At 40.6% G+C, this 16,833-nt stretch overlaps 1 non-coding gene across 1 annotated transcript; it reads right to left on the reverse strand.

Moving 5' to 3' along the window:
• Positions 1–8,273: 8,273 nt before the first annotated feature.
• On the reverse strand, positions 8,274–8,345 carry TRNAQ-CUG (transfer RNA glutamine (anticodon CUG)). Its single transcript has one exon. It is a non-coding gene; the product is annotated as a tRNA-Gln (tRNA).
• Between the last annotated feature and the right edge of the window lie 8,488 nt (positions 8,346–16,833).

Consider the following 16,833-nt stretch of genomic DNA (forward strand, 5'->3'; position numbering starts at 1 on the left):
AAATGAGATGTTTGAGGGCAATATGTGATGTGAGGTGGTTTGATTAAGTAATGAAAGGGTAAGAGAGATGTGTGGTAATAAAAAGAGTATGGTTGAGAGAACAGAAGAGGGTGTATTGAAATGGTTTCGTCACATGGAGAGAATGAGTGAGGAAAGATTGACAAAGAGGATATATGTGTCAATGTTAAAAGGAATGAGGAGAAGTGGGAGACCAGATTGGAGGCGGAAGGATTAAGTGTAAAAAGATTTTGAGCGGTCATTTTCATATACGGCGGGGTTGCGATGGGAATGGTTAAAGGCAGCAGGTATGGATATGTACATGGGTATATACGTATATGTTTGTGTATGTATTTGTTTGTCTACGTTGAAATGTATAGATATGTATATGTGCGTGTGTGGACGTGTATGTATGTCTATGTGCATGTGAGTGGGTTGGTGGCGTTCTTTCGTCTGTTTCCTTGAACTACCTTCTAACGCGGGAGACAGCGACTAAGTATAATAAGATTAACTGGTGGAGGCAATGGTGAAGATCTGTAGGGATTTTCAGAAAAGAAGAATGTTGGGGTGAAGAGAGTGGTGCGCTAGATGAGACTTGTGAATATGTTATGTACTTCAAAATGTTACAGAAGACTTAAGGAATCTAATGAAACAGAGAAGGCATATGATAGAGTTGATAGAGATGCTCTGTGGAAGGTATTAAGAATATATGGTGTGGGAGGAAAGTTGTTAGAAGCAGTGAAAAGTTTTTATCGAGGATGTAAGGCATGTGTACGTGTAGGAAGAGAGGAAAGTGATTGGTTCTCAGTGAATGTAGGTTTGCGGTAGGGGTGTGTGATGTCTCCATGGTTGTTTAATTTGTTTATGGATGGGGTTGTTAGGGAGGTAAATGCAAGAGTTTTGGAAAGAGGGGCAAGTATGAAGTCTGTTGGGGATGAGAGAGCTTGGGAAGTGAGTCAGTTGTTGTTCGCTGATGATACAGCGCTGGTGGCTGATTCATGTGAGAAACTGCAGAAGCTGGTGACTGAGTTTGGAAAAGTGTGTGGAAGAAGAAAGTTAAGAGTAAATGTGAATAAGAGCAAGGTTATTAGGTACAGTAGGGTTGAGGGTCAAGTCAATTGGGAGGTGAGTTTGAATGGAGAAAAACTGGAGGAAGTGAAGTGTTTTAGATATCTGGGAGTGGATCTGGCAGCGGATGGAACCATGGAAGCGGAAGTGGATCATAGGGTGGGGGAGGGGGCGAAAATCCTGGGGGCCTTGAAGAATGTGTGGAAGTCGAGAACATTATCTCGGAAAGCAAAAATGGGTATGTTTGAAGGAATAGTGGTTCCAACAATGTTGTATGGTTGCGAGGCGTGGGCTATGGATATAGTTGTGCGCAGGAGGATGGATGTGCTGGAAATGAGATGTTTGAGGACAATGTGTAGTGTGAGGTGGCTTGATCGAGTGAGTAACGTAAGGGTAAGAGAGATGTGTGGAAATAAAAAGAGCGTGGTTGAGAGAGCAGAAGAGGGTGTTTTGAAGTGGTTTGGGCACATGGAGAGGATGAGTGAGGAAAGATTGACCAAGAGGATATATGTGTCGGAGGTGGAGGGAACAAGGAGAAGAGGGAGACCAAATTGGAGGTGGAAAGATGGAGTGAAAAAGATTTTGTGTGATCGGGGCCTGAACATGCAGGAGGGTGAAAGGAGGGCAAGGAATAGAGTGAATTGGAGCGATGTGGTATACCGGGGTTGACGTGCTGTCAGTGGATTGAATCAGGGCATGTGAGGCGTCTGGGGTAAACCATGGAAGGCTGTGTAGGTATGTATATTTGCGTGTGTAGACGTATGTATATACATGTGTATGGGGGGGGGTTGGGCCATTTCTTTCGTCTGTTTCCTTGCGCTACCTCGCAAACGCGGGAGACAGCGACAAAGTATAATAAAATGAAATAATATAATAAGGACTATGTATTGTGCTGAACTTTAATGGTTGTTTAAACCAATGCGTTTCAGCTAGAATCAGTAAAGATTACAAGAAATTCAAATAAGGTGATAAAAACAAATCTATATTATCATAAACAACAGAACTTTTCCTTCTCTGGGGATTTAAAAGAAAAACAACACAAGAGAGTTAGTTTAAGGCAGGAGTATTTCATTTTCGTAACAAACTATATACTGTTACGTCCCTTTTCTATCATAAATCTTATGTTCACTTTCAACAAATGTCTTGTATCTATAATAAAAATTCGGTATAGTGATTTGTTGAATGTCCTCCAGCGAGGCGTTGTATGAGTCTTCGTTAGTGAAGTTCATTTCGTGTAATGGATCATGCATTACAAAGTTGTGTCCATCCACACAAATGTTACACATCCAAAGTGAAGATATTTCCTAGAAATGGCGTCTATCTAACATAGATACGTCTTCTGTAGATATTTGTAAAGCATTCTTCTAAGGGACAATACCTAATACTTTCGTGATAAAGTTGATCAGTTGTAAGTGATCAAGCATTATAAAGGTGTGTCCATTGCCACAGGTGCTAGTGATCCCGGGCGGGTCAAGGTATTTCACCATCTTTGTTTCCTTAACACTTCTAGTTATATATGTTTCATCCTTGATGTGATCCTTACAATGATTATTCATGGTTTGTAATTCTCTTCATCCTTATCATAGCATTAATCAGTTGAAGTGCAGAATACTTAACAGAAACTGACTACTTTATTCTGTTTGAGACATAATGCTATGAAAGATGTTACCGGACTCCACCCGTAAGTGGTTATGGTTCACATTCTGGCTTCATGACATTTAGGTGATAGCCCTTAAATCCAACAACATATATACATCCTGTTATACAACTGATGTTACTGTCTGACGTATGTATGGTGCGGCTTGATGACCTTACCTGCTGATGGTCATTAAGTCAAACATGTTATCATGTTGCAAATATCGGGATTCTTATGTTTTATTGTGTGGCACAGGTTCTGGTGTAGATATCTTTAATAACCTTTACCAGTTACTATCCAGTATAGTGAACGATAGACAGACTTACGTGTTACAGACTCCGTATGATAAACACCTGACGAACTTCAACACAAACATTTATCTGTTGGGTAAGATCAGAGAACGAGTCGTCCAGTGGCAGAACATAAACCTACAACACGTAACAACAACAACAACAACAACAAACAACTGTTATGTGAAGAGCTAGTTATTCAAAGTGAGATGATCACAAGGGAGTTAGGGATATAGAAGAGTAGGAGTGAGGTATAAGCTGGAGGCCCAGCCACCGTGGCTGGTGCTATATAGAGCAGTGAGGGATAACACCATATCTTAACCCCTGGTGATGTGTGAGCTTATAAACACTGGTGGTATTTATGGCGGCCACCAACCAGGAAGTAATGTTCACCAGGTATTGCTCTGCTCTACACTGATCCAACAACTACAAGGATAATGTTGTTATAACCTTCTTGATCATGCTGGTTATAGAAGTATTATAGATACATGTTGGTGACACAAGGATAATGTTGTTATAGCCTTGATCGTGCCAGTTATAGAAGTATTATAGATACATGTTGGTGACACAAGGATAATGTTGTTATAACCTTCTTGATCATGCTGGTTATAGAAGTATTATAGATACATGTTGGTGACACAAGGATAATGTTGTTATAACCTTGATCATGCCAGTTATAGAAGCGTTATAGATACATGTTGGTGACACATCATGACGATGGTCTCGTCTGTTGTCCACATAACCACAGTACTTTACTAAAGTACATACAGTAATATCAGTCGTAACAACACTATGTATGTAGTCGTGATTACCGTAACATGTGAGTGGCAAGATTGGATGACGTAACGTAACAATATCAGACTTCATCATTCTCAATAGTTTAGATGGATCATGTAATATTTGGCGTTGCTTCATGTTTTATCAGATGATAAAATGATGGCTGGTCTAATGACCTTCACAAGTCAGTGGTCATTAAATCCCACACAGCAACCAACCACTCAGGATGACCAGGAGGGAGCCACCTGGTGCAGACCAAGTGTACCAGCCTGGTGGAGAGGATCAACTGCTCCACCTCAGGATAAGAGCTGCTCAAGTTCTGTAGTGAGGGACACTCCAAGTGGCATGTGAAACTACCAGTCTTAGTTATAAACTACCGCCCGGCTGGCCGGTGGGTGGCTGTGGCCAACATGAACCCAGGGGCTACACACACACACACACACACACACACACCGCCCACTGACCTGACCACCGGCCGGTGGGTGGCTGTGGCCAACATGAACCCAGGGGCGACTCACCGCCCACTGACCTGACCACCGGCCGGTGGGTGTGGCCAACATGAACCCAGGGGCTACACACACACACACACACACACACACACACACACACACACATACAGAGCGGCGCTTTCAATTTTTGATGTAGATTGATTTCCTATTTTATTTTCGTCTACGGAATTCTACATCTTCAGTTCAGCACACCATTGTGGTAATGAAGGGAAAGTCACCACATTTACAAGCCGAGTGCACGTAGCTTATCCCACCTCGTTAGAGAGAAAACTTACCTGTATTTGAATTAATGAACGGGAACAGAGAAGACAAAATTTTATTACACAGTTATTATACAACTATATAATTTATATTATATACATTACCACATTTCCTGCACTTTCCATCACAAATTTGCTGAGGTCATAACCTTGTAGTTACCATTATCTTACATCCTTAAGGGTGGTGGTCTACAACACCTCTAGGTTGATGGAGAAAACGAAAAGTTTCGTTTTACTATTAAGACCACAGAAATGCGGTAATTCCACTTCACTACCACTAACTACTAGTTATTTTACTTGATTTTCACGGCTAAGATTTTCATCCTCTGAGCGAAGCCATACAATAATCGTCCTTATCTACTCTGAGCATTGGATAGCCTCCTGATGATCAAGGTTGCTGTTTTGGTTGTCCGTTTCCCTTGTTACTGGTGCGCCTCACTGCACACCTTACATGAGTGCCTTCCACAGTATTAGGGACAGCTGCTGGGCCTCACTGTAGCTACTTCTGGGACGGTTGCCAATCTTCCTCGTATTCCCTCATGACCACAGCGCCAAACCGACTCCCGCCATCAGGCCGAGACGCACAAACATTTCTGACAAAATTGAGACAACCGCTTTCGCGTCAGTTTTGACACCAAGTGAATTTATACGACAATTACGTTCAAGATGCTTGGTTTTTCGTTCATGGATTGAACAGAAGCAACCAACGATGGTTGCTACTGCCCAATCCATGAAGTCCCCCCCACCACGGAAAGGTAACCAAGCTTCGGGGGGGATGGGTGTTTACCCTGACGCCAACGGAGAAACTCAATACAATATTTTTATTATAACTTTCCTTAATCTTGAAAAATGAATTAATCAGAGGGAACAACAGCCCCAGCCATATGAAGATTGGCTAACCAAATGTATATAGTTGTCAGTCCTTCTAACACTTGTATATTTTCGATCAATAGAGCATCCATCTATTCATCTCATATAAGTGTTGCTAGGACAGTTGTCTATTAGTGCAGAGATCTTTTCCTCGGTAAAGAAAGTGTAGCAGGACTCCGCCCTCATGAGGTTACTGCACGACAGCAAAGATCACCCTTTGGTAGGCTGTGCTATAGGCAGCACAGCTCCGTCAAAGATCTCACTCCATAAGTGAACTGATATAGATTCTTTTTTTAACATTTTGTTCTGTCTATAAGGAACTCATCAGTTCTTCTCCAGTGAAAGCAAAAAATCATCGAGAAATTCATTTGCTTCCTCAATATCAGGATCTTGTGGCTCTGTGTGGGGGCCGGGGCTGGTGGGCTGTGTGTCTGGCTGTGTCTGGAGAGCGGGGCTGGTGGTCTCTGTGACTGGCTGTGTCTGGAGAGCGGGGCTGGTGGTCTCTGTGACTGGCTGTGTCTGGGGACCGGGGCTGGTGGTCTCTGTGACTTGCTGTGTCTGGGAAGCGGGGTTGGTGGTCTCTGTGACTGGCTGTGTCTGGAGATCAGGGGAAGTCTTGGGTATAAATTTCAATATACTGTGAGCGATATCGTCTCTCAACCGATTCCTCTCGATCTTCTCTTGCACGGCCTTCATGATACGTTTGGGCGGCTTTCTCCATTTTCTTTGCATTTCAGTTGGTGATCCTGCGCCATCGAGCCACATGATACCAGAATAGTATCGTTCCTGTTTCCCAACGGGTCCAATCTTGGTGTCACACATGATGCCGAGGGAACCCAAATGGCGGCCGATGTTTACGTTGGAAGCCACGGGCTCGTTATGTATCTTGCAGTAACTTTCATACCGTTGCTGCAGCTCTTTCCTGCTGATAAGGTACCGCTTCATAGTAATAGTCTTTCCCTTCATTTGAACAAAGGTATTCATGAAACTAACAAAGGAAGCCTTTCCTTTGTAATCCCGTTTGTAGTAACAGAAAGCCATTGAAGACGTGGATTGGGTCAGGCGAAGTTACACAGACTAACAAGACAGTCCTATAATCAGTGGTCCTGTATCAGCACTGAACTCGAAATACGTCAGAACGACAATTTCAACCCAGGGCTGGAGGGTCAATTGATGATATTCTCACGTCTTGCTCAACCAAGTAACCTCGGTTAGACCTTGTTTATATTTAAATATAGTAAAGCTAATATAGTGAAGCTTGATGATTCTATTTATATGTAAGTTGCAATGTAGTTTGTATATATATATATATATATATATATATATATATATATATATATATATATATATATATATATATATATATATATATATATATATATATATATATATATATATATTTTTTTTTTTTTTTTCAATAATGGATGGAACTTGGCTCCTAAGGTGATTTTGTTGTTGGAGTGGGACCTCCAGCCATTCTGTCCACCATTTCCCTTTCTAGACATGTGGTGGTGCATTGGGTAGTGTGGTAACCTTCGTCTTCATCTTTTTGTGTGCAGGCTTCCAAACCCCGTGGAGTAGTTGTGAGGTTTGCTTCTTTGCTGCACCCGACATAGCCATCTGGGTGTAGCTATCTACCCGGGCTGGTGGGTCAGCCAGCATAGCTACACGCTCACTCGGTACCTGGGCTGGTGGACGAGCAGCCTTCCTTTCTTCCATGGCTACAGTCTGCCTAACGACCTGGGGTTGTGGAGCAGCCATCCTTACTACCACCCAGGTTGGTTGGGCAGCCTTCTTTCGTTTCTTTGCTACACCCTTCTGGTTGGGCTGGTTGGGCAACCTTCTTTTTCCTCTTCTTCGATACAACCTGCCAACCGAATTCGTCTGCTGGTGGGTCCGTTTCTTTCATGGATACAACCTCTGTAGCCACTTGGGCTTGCCGGTCAACCTTCGGTTGTAGGTAAAAGTATATATATAGAATAATGTGGTTATCATCAGCAGCCAGAGGCCATTCCTCCCTCCTTGCCTGCAGAGTTCTTGATTTTTTGGAAAGTTCTACGAGATTCTGGTAAGATAAATACCATTGAGAGGACGTTGTTAGGGGACAGTCAGGTTCAGTTTAGAGTTGGTTGTGGGATGGTTCTTTTACTGTGTCGTATCAGCCAGATGGGTATTTCTTTTCAAAGTTTTCGTAAAAGTTTGTTTTCTAGAGGCATAATCTAGAGCACTATTTTCCATTTGTTTATCATTTATCTTGTTATAGTTTGATTATAATCATTAGTTTTGTTATTGTTGACTTTCAGATATTTGATGTTATGTTTGTGATTCCCGTGGAAGCGTCTGACATCTTGCTAGAAGACTTTCTGGTCACAATATTTCTGCACTGGGGAGTTGATCGTATTCTTTTATTGCAGGTTTTGTTATTATCTTGCTTTACATTAAGGTCTACTGGAGGTTTTCCCAATGCTAGTTGAACATATGTCCAGCAACAGGAGATAGCGTAAGATACAGTACTGATGAAACTTATCTATCTATATACCTATCTAAATATCGCTCTATCAATCTATCAATCTAACTATGCACATATCTATCTATCTTTATCTGAAAGTCAACAATAATGAAATCATTGATATACGAAGTATAACAACGTCCTCTCAATGGCAATTATCTCACCAGAATCTTCTAGAACCTTCCAGAAAACTATGAACTCTGCAGGCAAGGAGGGAGGAATGGTCTCTGGCTATTGATAAAACCATATTATTCCATATATATGTTTATATTTACAAATTTATGTATATATATGAATGTATATATAACGTACAGAATAATGCGGCCATTATCAGTATCGAAGAAAACTGAAAAGATGAGGTCCCACCGAGATTCGAACTCGGATTGCTGGATCCAGAGTCCAGAGTGCTAACCCTTACACCATGGGACCTGATAAGAAAAGATGTGATTTCATCTAAATGTTTTACATATAATCAACCAGAGGCCATTCCTCCCTCCCTGCCTGCAGGGTTCAAGGTTTTCTAGAAGGTTCTCGAAGATTCTGGTAAGATCATTACCTTTGAGAGGTCGTCGTTAGATGACAGTCAGGTTCACTCTATGGTTGGTGTTTGTAGTTGGTTGTCCGAGGATGTTGTTATACTTGATCAATTTTGTAATTGTTGACTTTCAGGTAGGAAGTACTCATTTACGATGTATCCTTGTACTCACAACAACCTTATGAGTCACTTCAAGATTTATCTTCACTACAACTTTATCTTCACTACACCATTAAGGTTGAAGTCAATGGTCACATTCACTACAATCTCAACACGACTGGTCTTATACCTAACCCATATTATCACTACATCCATGTAAATGTATTTCTTGCAGAATTACGCAGATATCAATGATTTCTGTGAAAGTTGACATATACAGCCTTACGTATCTATCGATCTATCTAATACCTGTTTTTACCTATCTATCTATCTATCTATCTATCTATCTATCTTTCTAAATCAAAAAGTCAACAACAATATCATTAATGATACCTATAGCTACGTCCTCTCAATGGCAGTTCCTACCCAGAATCTTCGAGAACCTTCTAGAAAACCTTGAACCCTGCAGGCAGGGAGGGAGGAATGGCCTCTGGTTGATTATATGTAAAACATTTAGATGAAATCACATCTTTTCTTATCAGGTCCCATGGTGTAAGGGTTAGCACTCCGGACTTTGGATACAGCAATCCGAGTTCGAATCTCGTTGGGACCTCGTCTTTTCAGTTTTCTTAGAAACTGATGATAGAACTGAGCCATAGATTTTACCTTCGATGGACATATATTTCTTACGGCCCACCATTTCATTTAAGTATGAAGATCTCACGGCAGAGAGGAAACATGAGATATTCAAAATCAAAAGCCGCAGTTGCCCTCATGGTAATGGTCGACATGTTTGCAGCAGATGACACAGACATGTGAGAAGTTAGACAAATATGGACGTTCCTGGTTGCTGTATAGCCTAGGTTTATTATCACTTGTTATGAAGGAGAAATGTTGCACATTATTCCACACCTTTTTATTTAGGCTAGGTTAGGCTAGGATGACTAGGGTCCATAACGTAACAGAGCTAGGAAATGCATATATCGGATCTGTATTTCTGCAAAATGGCGCAAGTTTGTGGAAGTGATTTACGCAATGCCGGAGAGAATCCACCTCCACCAGAAATAATGTCTCAGACCTTACAATATCTGCTTTTGGACGACCAGGGGACATTAGACCAATATATTCCTGTAGTTTACTGCTCTTCCCAAACACGCAGCAAGACATTCGTAAAAGCGTTAAACTGAACTTTTCCATCGGTTTTCATATCTTTAATTACTTAAACCAGTTCCAACAGATGGAAAAAATCATTTGAAAAATCAGAAATTATTTGCCTATAAAAAGCATTTTGATCGATCGTACCAAATATTCAATTATTTCTGTACCCGACAAAATATTCAGTCACTCCTATATCCGACATTTTTCCTGCTGGCTGGTGCCGTTAAAGTCATATGGTAATTTACCGCAATTAGATTATAGATATATTCATCTATATGGAATGGCTCAGCGTGAAGAAACATATATATTTTCACTAAATTCTCCTCTTCACTACACTCCCATCTTCACTACATAGTTCTAACACAACATCTTGACTACACCATTGCATGACCACATTATCATATCATTGTGTTCTTATCTTCACCACAGCCTCGGCAAAATTGATGTTTTCTTTACACATCAGGGTAGATGGCCATCTTTATGATGACAGAGAACACACATAACATATTAAACCACTTATCTTTAGTAACTTTAATCTAATTTCTGCTGATAAAAACGAATTATAATGACAATCCTTGTGTTCTGTGACGGGACATTGTACGGGTGAAGGAACTGTTGTGAGGCACATGTATTAAACTATTGAGAAATAAACTTAACTGTATTAAAGTACTGACTTCACTATATTAGACTTCTCTATATTAAGCTATGCTAGGATATGATCAGTTCCCAGGTTATATAAGGCGGGAGCCGGGACCGAGAGCATCATTTGAGCTGTGACCTCTGTCGAGTGAACATCTCTGCTCCGCCTTGCAAGCTCCCTCAACCTTTCCTCGAACACTTCAATATAATAATGTTCACCAAGGAAGTAGGACGATCCTCCTTTGTCCAGGAGATGGAATTTGAATATGTCCATGTATTTGACATGGGCTATGGCTGTGTGGACATGGAAGTGGAATACCCAGACGTGGAAGTGATGGATGGAGTGGAATTTGGCTGTGTGGATATGGAGGTGGAATACCCAGACGTTGAAGAGATGGATGGAGTGGAATTGGTGGAATACCCGGACGTGGAAGTCATGGATGGAGTGGAATTTGGCTGTATGGATATGGAGGTGGAATACCCAGAAGTGGAATTGGAGGAAATGGAATATGGGTGAAGCTGGTATGAACGCCATATGGATTTGGTGAAGGTTGACCTCGTAATGTGTTGACGTAAAATAGGTCAACCACTGTGACCATGTGGCGGGGAGGGCCACATCCACCAACCACGAAGCGAGCCCCACCACGGAGAAGTATCCTGGCTGCATCCACGTACGAGAACCACCGCGGGATTGCCGTCATCCAGTAACCCTGCTATGCCTCCTACAAGAAGGCACTTCTTGCCGACGTGACACCACTTTCCGTCAACGGTCGCTATGCAAAAGTGAAACCTCACCGTCCCACTGATGCTGGCCAAGTGACCTCGCCCACTCAAGTGGCACTGCAGCCCACACGCCCTACCAGACCCACCATCCATGAGGAAATGCAGCCCACCCCACTTGTCAGGCCCACCTTCAGGGAGACATGGCAGGTCTCAAGACCTGTCAGGCCCACTATTCAAGACCGACTTGGTCCCCCAACACATGTCAGGCCCAGCGTTCTAGACCGACTGGGACCAATAACACATGACATGTCCTACGTTACACACCGACTGCACTCCGCACCACGTACGGGCGTTAAAAGGCGTGTCGAGATGACACACGCTCCCCGTGCCAAAAGATTCAGTTTGTGAGGAACCGGAGTTCTTTCTTCCTGCTGGTGCTGCAGGAGAACACGGCCCTAGAGTGGACACTGTAGGTGTGTTTGTGTTTGTGTTTGGGTTATCACTGAGGAACCAACACCAAGACAACTTTAGTTTCGCCCCGCCAAGGATTACGTTAATCTAGCGGAAGTCTGGCTTTCTCACAGTAGTGGATAGCACATAATATCTACAGAGGGGCGTTGAAAAACAAAGAAAGAAAAAAAATGGGAACATTATTCCGCCAAAAAAAAAAATACATAGATTTACGGGGATAATTTCCTTCGTCTTCAAAGAAAAAATGAAACTCTTCCGACGCTACCGTGCCTTCCATAAAGCAACCCTCAAAGAAATCACTTTCTACACAATGCGCAAGGATTCGGTTAGCCAGTCTTCATATGGCTGGGGCTGTTGTTCCCTCTGATTGATTCATTTTTCAAGATTAAGGAAAGTCATAATAAAAATATTGTATTGAGTTTCTCCGTTGGCGTCAGGGTAAACACCCATCCCCCCCGAAGCTTGGTTACCTTTCCGTGGTGGGGGGGACTTCATGGATTGAGCAGTAGCAACCATCGTTGGTTGCTTCTGTTCAATCCATGAACGAAAAACCAAGCATCTTGAACGTAATTGTCGTATAAATTCACTTGGTGTCAAAACTGACGCGAAAGCGGTTGTCTCAATTTTGTCAGAAATATTTGTACGTCTCTGCCTGATGGCGGGAGTCGGTTTGGCGCTGTGGTCATGAGGGAATACGAGGAAGATTGGCAACCGTCCCAGAAGTAGCTACAGTGAGGCCCAGCAGCTGTCCCTAATACTGTGGAAGGCACTCATGTAAGGTGTGCAGTGAGGCGCACCAGTAACAAGGGAAACGGACAACCAAAACAGCAACCTTGATCATCAGGAGGCTATGCAATGCTCAGAGTAGATAAGGACGATTATTGTATGGCTTCGCTCAGAGGATGAAAATCTTAGTATACAAGCTAGGCTTTTAAAGTGTTTCAAATCTATGGAGAATAAACAAAAATCTATGAAATTATTTCTTATAATATAGTAACCTGTAATGAGGTTAGTGATTTTGTATATTTTATGCAACCTACGTTAACAAAGTTGATCAGGGAATTGGCCAGATATATATATATATCATCTTGGTGTATGGGAAGGCCATATGGGAGACGGAGAGAGAGGCAGGAGCAGGAGAGAAATGATCAAACCTTCCCGCTTGTTCATAGTTGCTGCCTGAAATTTGTCTTCTGATAGTTCTACAGTTTTTGTTTGTGTTTGTTATACTAATTATTAACATAAGAAAATTGTAATATGATGATTAAAGAAAATTATAGTAATTATAATTTAGAATTGTTATAGGTCAAGATTTGTACGTGAAGCGGAAGACCAAAATATGGTACGGGTCAGCCAGTCGTGAGTGTAAGCGACAGCTATTGATAGTTACTGGCTTTAATTTATGATCATTTATGATATCTATTTTTTACTTTTGTGTTAGCTGTTTTAAGTATTTGTTTTGTTTGCAGACTAAAACTTCTCTTATATGTTATTGTTTCTTGGCAAATTCTAGTTAATCGAGACGTTCATAAAGAATTATTTTTGGTCAGTTTGTTTTGTTTGAACAGACATGCATGGTGGTAAGGGACAGAATAAAAGTTACGGTTTGTTTATATTTGTTATTATTGATTAGTACTTTTCTTTTCATTTCTAACATTAGCTGTTTAAAGTGTTTGTGTTGTATTTAGACAAAGTTCATTTTCAAATCTTATTGATTACCACATGAAAGCTAGGCTCTATAAGTGTCAAGTAAACAATATGTGATATTTTGAGTTAAGTCGAGGTGCTATTTACCACTGGCGTTTAGATATTTGGGACCCTTGGGGATAGATTTGCCAAGATTATCACGGCCAAATTGACTGGATGGCAACCTAGGAGCTAGGCAGAATTGGATATCATAAAAACCCTAAACAGTCGGTGGTTCCTGGGGCCTACCCTCCATCCTCTTGTAACTACGCTGCTGATTACCATTTTGTTCTTTATATTTTTCAGATGAACAAGACACTTCTGCATCTCTGTAAAGTTAAGGACTCATTGAAATTAATTCATCAGATATTATCTGCAGTAAAAGGTAAAGCTGACAAGTTACTTTGCTCTTCTTCATAATGGGTCTCCCCTGATGTTTTCAATTAATGTTTAGCCTACCTAAATTTTCCATTCGCACTAATATATTTGGATGGTGTACGCAGACTGTAATTTGAAAGGAATGACCTTATATATTTGTGCGTTGTTTCCAAACTGTAATTTGAAAGGAATGGCCTCGCTGAGCCCCAAGATGACCCTGTTTAAGAGAATACTCTTATTGTGAAGTAACATTGTCGTACAAGATGTAAAACAATTCCAAAGCTTTTTTCTTTTCCTCATGTTGCCACGTTGTTTACAGTATTTAGTTGAGCTATTTTGTTTTTCATTGACTGCATGAAATATTTATTTGTGTGGAACTATGATTATTCCAATGATAATTTCATTTTATGGATTTCCCATGTTTTATGCTGATATCTATCTTCTTGTGTTTAATTACTTCATTCTGGTACCAGTTTTCACAACGCATTTTGTACTTTTGATTCTTATATTTAGATACCAGTTTATTCTTGCATTATGGCTTCACCAGTCTAGCGACAACAAAATTGGCTGTAATATTACTAATCCATGTAAACTGTTTCATTGTTTATCTTTGCTATGTACTGTACACCTCCAGTTGCCTTTTTTTTGTACCTTGCATCAAACCAATAATTTTCATATGTATTCCTCTCAGTGTTATTGTTTACCAGTAAATTAGTTTATGTACATGTTTGCAGTCAGTTTTGTGTTTGAGGTTATTATATTTCTAGTCCTGGACATTTTAGTGTTGTGTTTTCCATATGTTATCTTCAGCTTCTATATTAGAGGCTATTTTTGTTTCTTATTTGATATATTATATATGGAGAGTCTTCCTACGATCATAATATTGTGTTTGTATTAAACCATGTTCACAGCTGACTGCCACTGTGGTGTTGTATGTTTTAGTTATCAGTTTTGTTTCTTGAATTAGACCATGGTTGGGATATTGATTTAATGCCATATTTCTACTCCTTGTATATTTCGACATGAAGGATATTATATGGGAAATCTATACTGCCATAACCTTAACAACAATATTGTTTTCCTTTAGTAAGCTTAACAATATTATTTTTCCTTTAATGAGCTTAGCAATATCTTTTTCCCATTGGTGTGATTGACAATATTTTTTTCCCTTTACCATTGCTCTTACTACGTCTCTTCAGAAAACTAGTATAAAAATGGTATTTTCACTTTCAAAGTAATGTAATGACATAACGACTAAAAGATCTGATAACATACCAACCTCTTTAGAGCTAACAGGTGATCAATTTGAGACCTGTCATTCACTGGTGTAAAGTTAATTTTTGTGCAGTGTGTTGTTTAAGGTTATACTCAGGCATCTGAAGAATTCACACATATGTTAACTATAGGGAGGTAATGGCCAGGTCATCAACCACTAATTTCAGCTTATGACATGTGTTCATAGTGCAAATTATATCAAAAAGCACAACTACAATTTATGCTTTAACTGCAGTCATTGGTATCACCTCCACTGTACATCACTGTCATCCACTAGAGACTACTCAGAACACTGGACGTACAGCAACCATTCAGAAAATAACTTACAAAACTCCGTCACAAACACCTTCTCCTCGAGCACAAATTTCCAATAAACAGCATTACAGAATGTGCATTTTCAGTCTTCACAAATAGATCATTCTACGCCACAGAACTGCAATGACAAACTGAAGATTTTGCAATTCGGTGCTAGTAATGATAAGAACAAATACACAGAAATTCTCAGCTAATTAAGAGAATGCAGTATCCTTGTAGCACTCATCTAAGAAGCTAGTCTCACATCCAGATCTCACAGCTGTAAGAAATAACAGACAAGGAGTAGGTACTCATAACACTTAACCACCAAACCATAATTTTCTCCACAATTGACACCATACAACAGCTCACAGACAACAACAATATCCTATAAACACAGTACTAGGTGCAAGATAATCAACATGTGCATACCTCCTTACTCTACATACCCCATAAGATACACTACCCAACAGCAGAACCTCGGTAAGATGCTCCCATTATTAAAAATTTGAATGTCCACTTTGTTCAGCATTCACACTTATGATCTCTGAGGTGAATCTCTTCAACTGTAACTTCTCAGTATACTTAACCTATGCAACCAACCAACCAACCAGACTCCCAGTCCACCACCTCCTGCAGCTAACTTTGTGAAACAAGATTCTGCTCACACCAGCATTACATGGAAGGATGCTACGGCAACCATCCTCTGACCACTTACCCATCCTGAGCACACTCCATCCAGCTCACCCAGTCAACACAAAAGACAGCTACCTGGGTCAGAGGAGTGCAACGTGACGACCACCTGAGTGCTGGATCACTAAACAGACGTCACTAACCCTCCAGATACCCAGGCGGTTAGTACTGGTAATATACCTCCCTGGTTGTTAGCTTCCTACAAACTACTACCTACTTCCGTAAATTACACACATCGTAAAGTAAAGAAACACCTTACACATAACCACTCACCATTGATAGAAATCAGAGATCAAATCAATATTCTTAGATAAAACTATCATTAACCTAATCATATAGAGGCAAACAGATAACTGGCACTCTTTCATCAACACAGTGAACCGAAAGACCCACATCACCACTCGTCTCACCAGTCCTCACTCATGAAGCACACCTGACTCATCACAGTAAAATCCATTGTCCCAAAGAACTTACAAACATACTCATGAGATACTTCTCAAAAATTACCCACAAACCAATCTCGCTTTTAAAAAGGAAAGTTGTGAAAAATCTACCCAAAATCCATTCAGAGACAATCGCCCACGTACCCTTCACTCCCACTAATACAAACAGTGCCTTTAAAATATTAGGGAACTTTCCTCCTTCAGACCTTAATAATGTAACAGACTTTCACATGAAACACTGTGGTCCATTTGCTAATGGGTTTGGAAGCCTCTCACCAACATGCTCTTGAACTGGCCCAAATGCAGCAGTCACAAAACCAGTCTTCCACCACCTAAAACAGTGTTCCTGGACAGAAGTCCCACAGACTTTACATATGTAATGAAAATAGATAATTAAGGTTTTTCATAGTCATTGATTATGTTAAAATCTTAAATTTTCTGAGTCTATTTACCCTAAATTTTGTGAGTCTGTTTAGCGTATGTGAGCTCATTAAAAAAAATGGGTAGTAAGGATAACAATCTG

The sequence above is a fragment of the Panulirus ornatus genome, chromosome 12 (assembly GCF_036320965.1).
Source record: "Panulirus ornatus isolate Po-2019 chromosome 12, ASM3632096v1, whole genome shotgun sequence".
Lineage (NCBI taxonomy): Eukaryota > Metazoa > Arthropoda > Malacostraca > Decapoda > Palinuridae > Panulirus > Panulirus ornatus.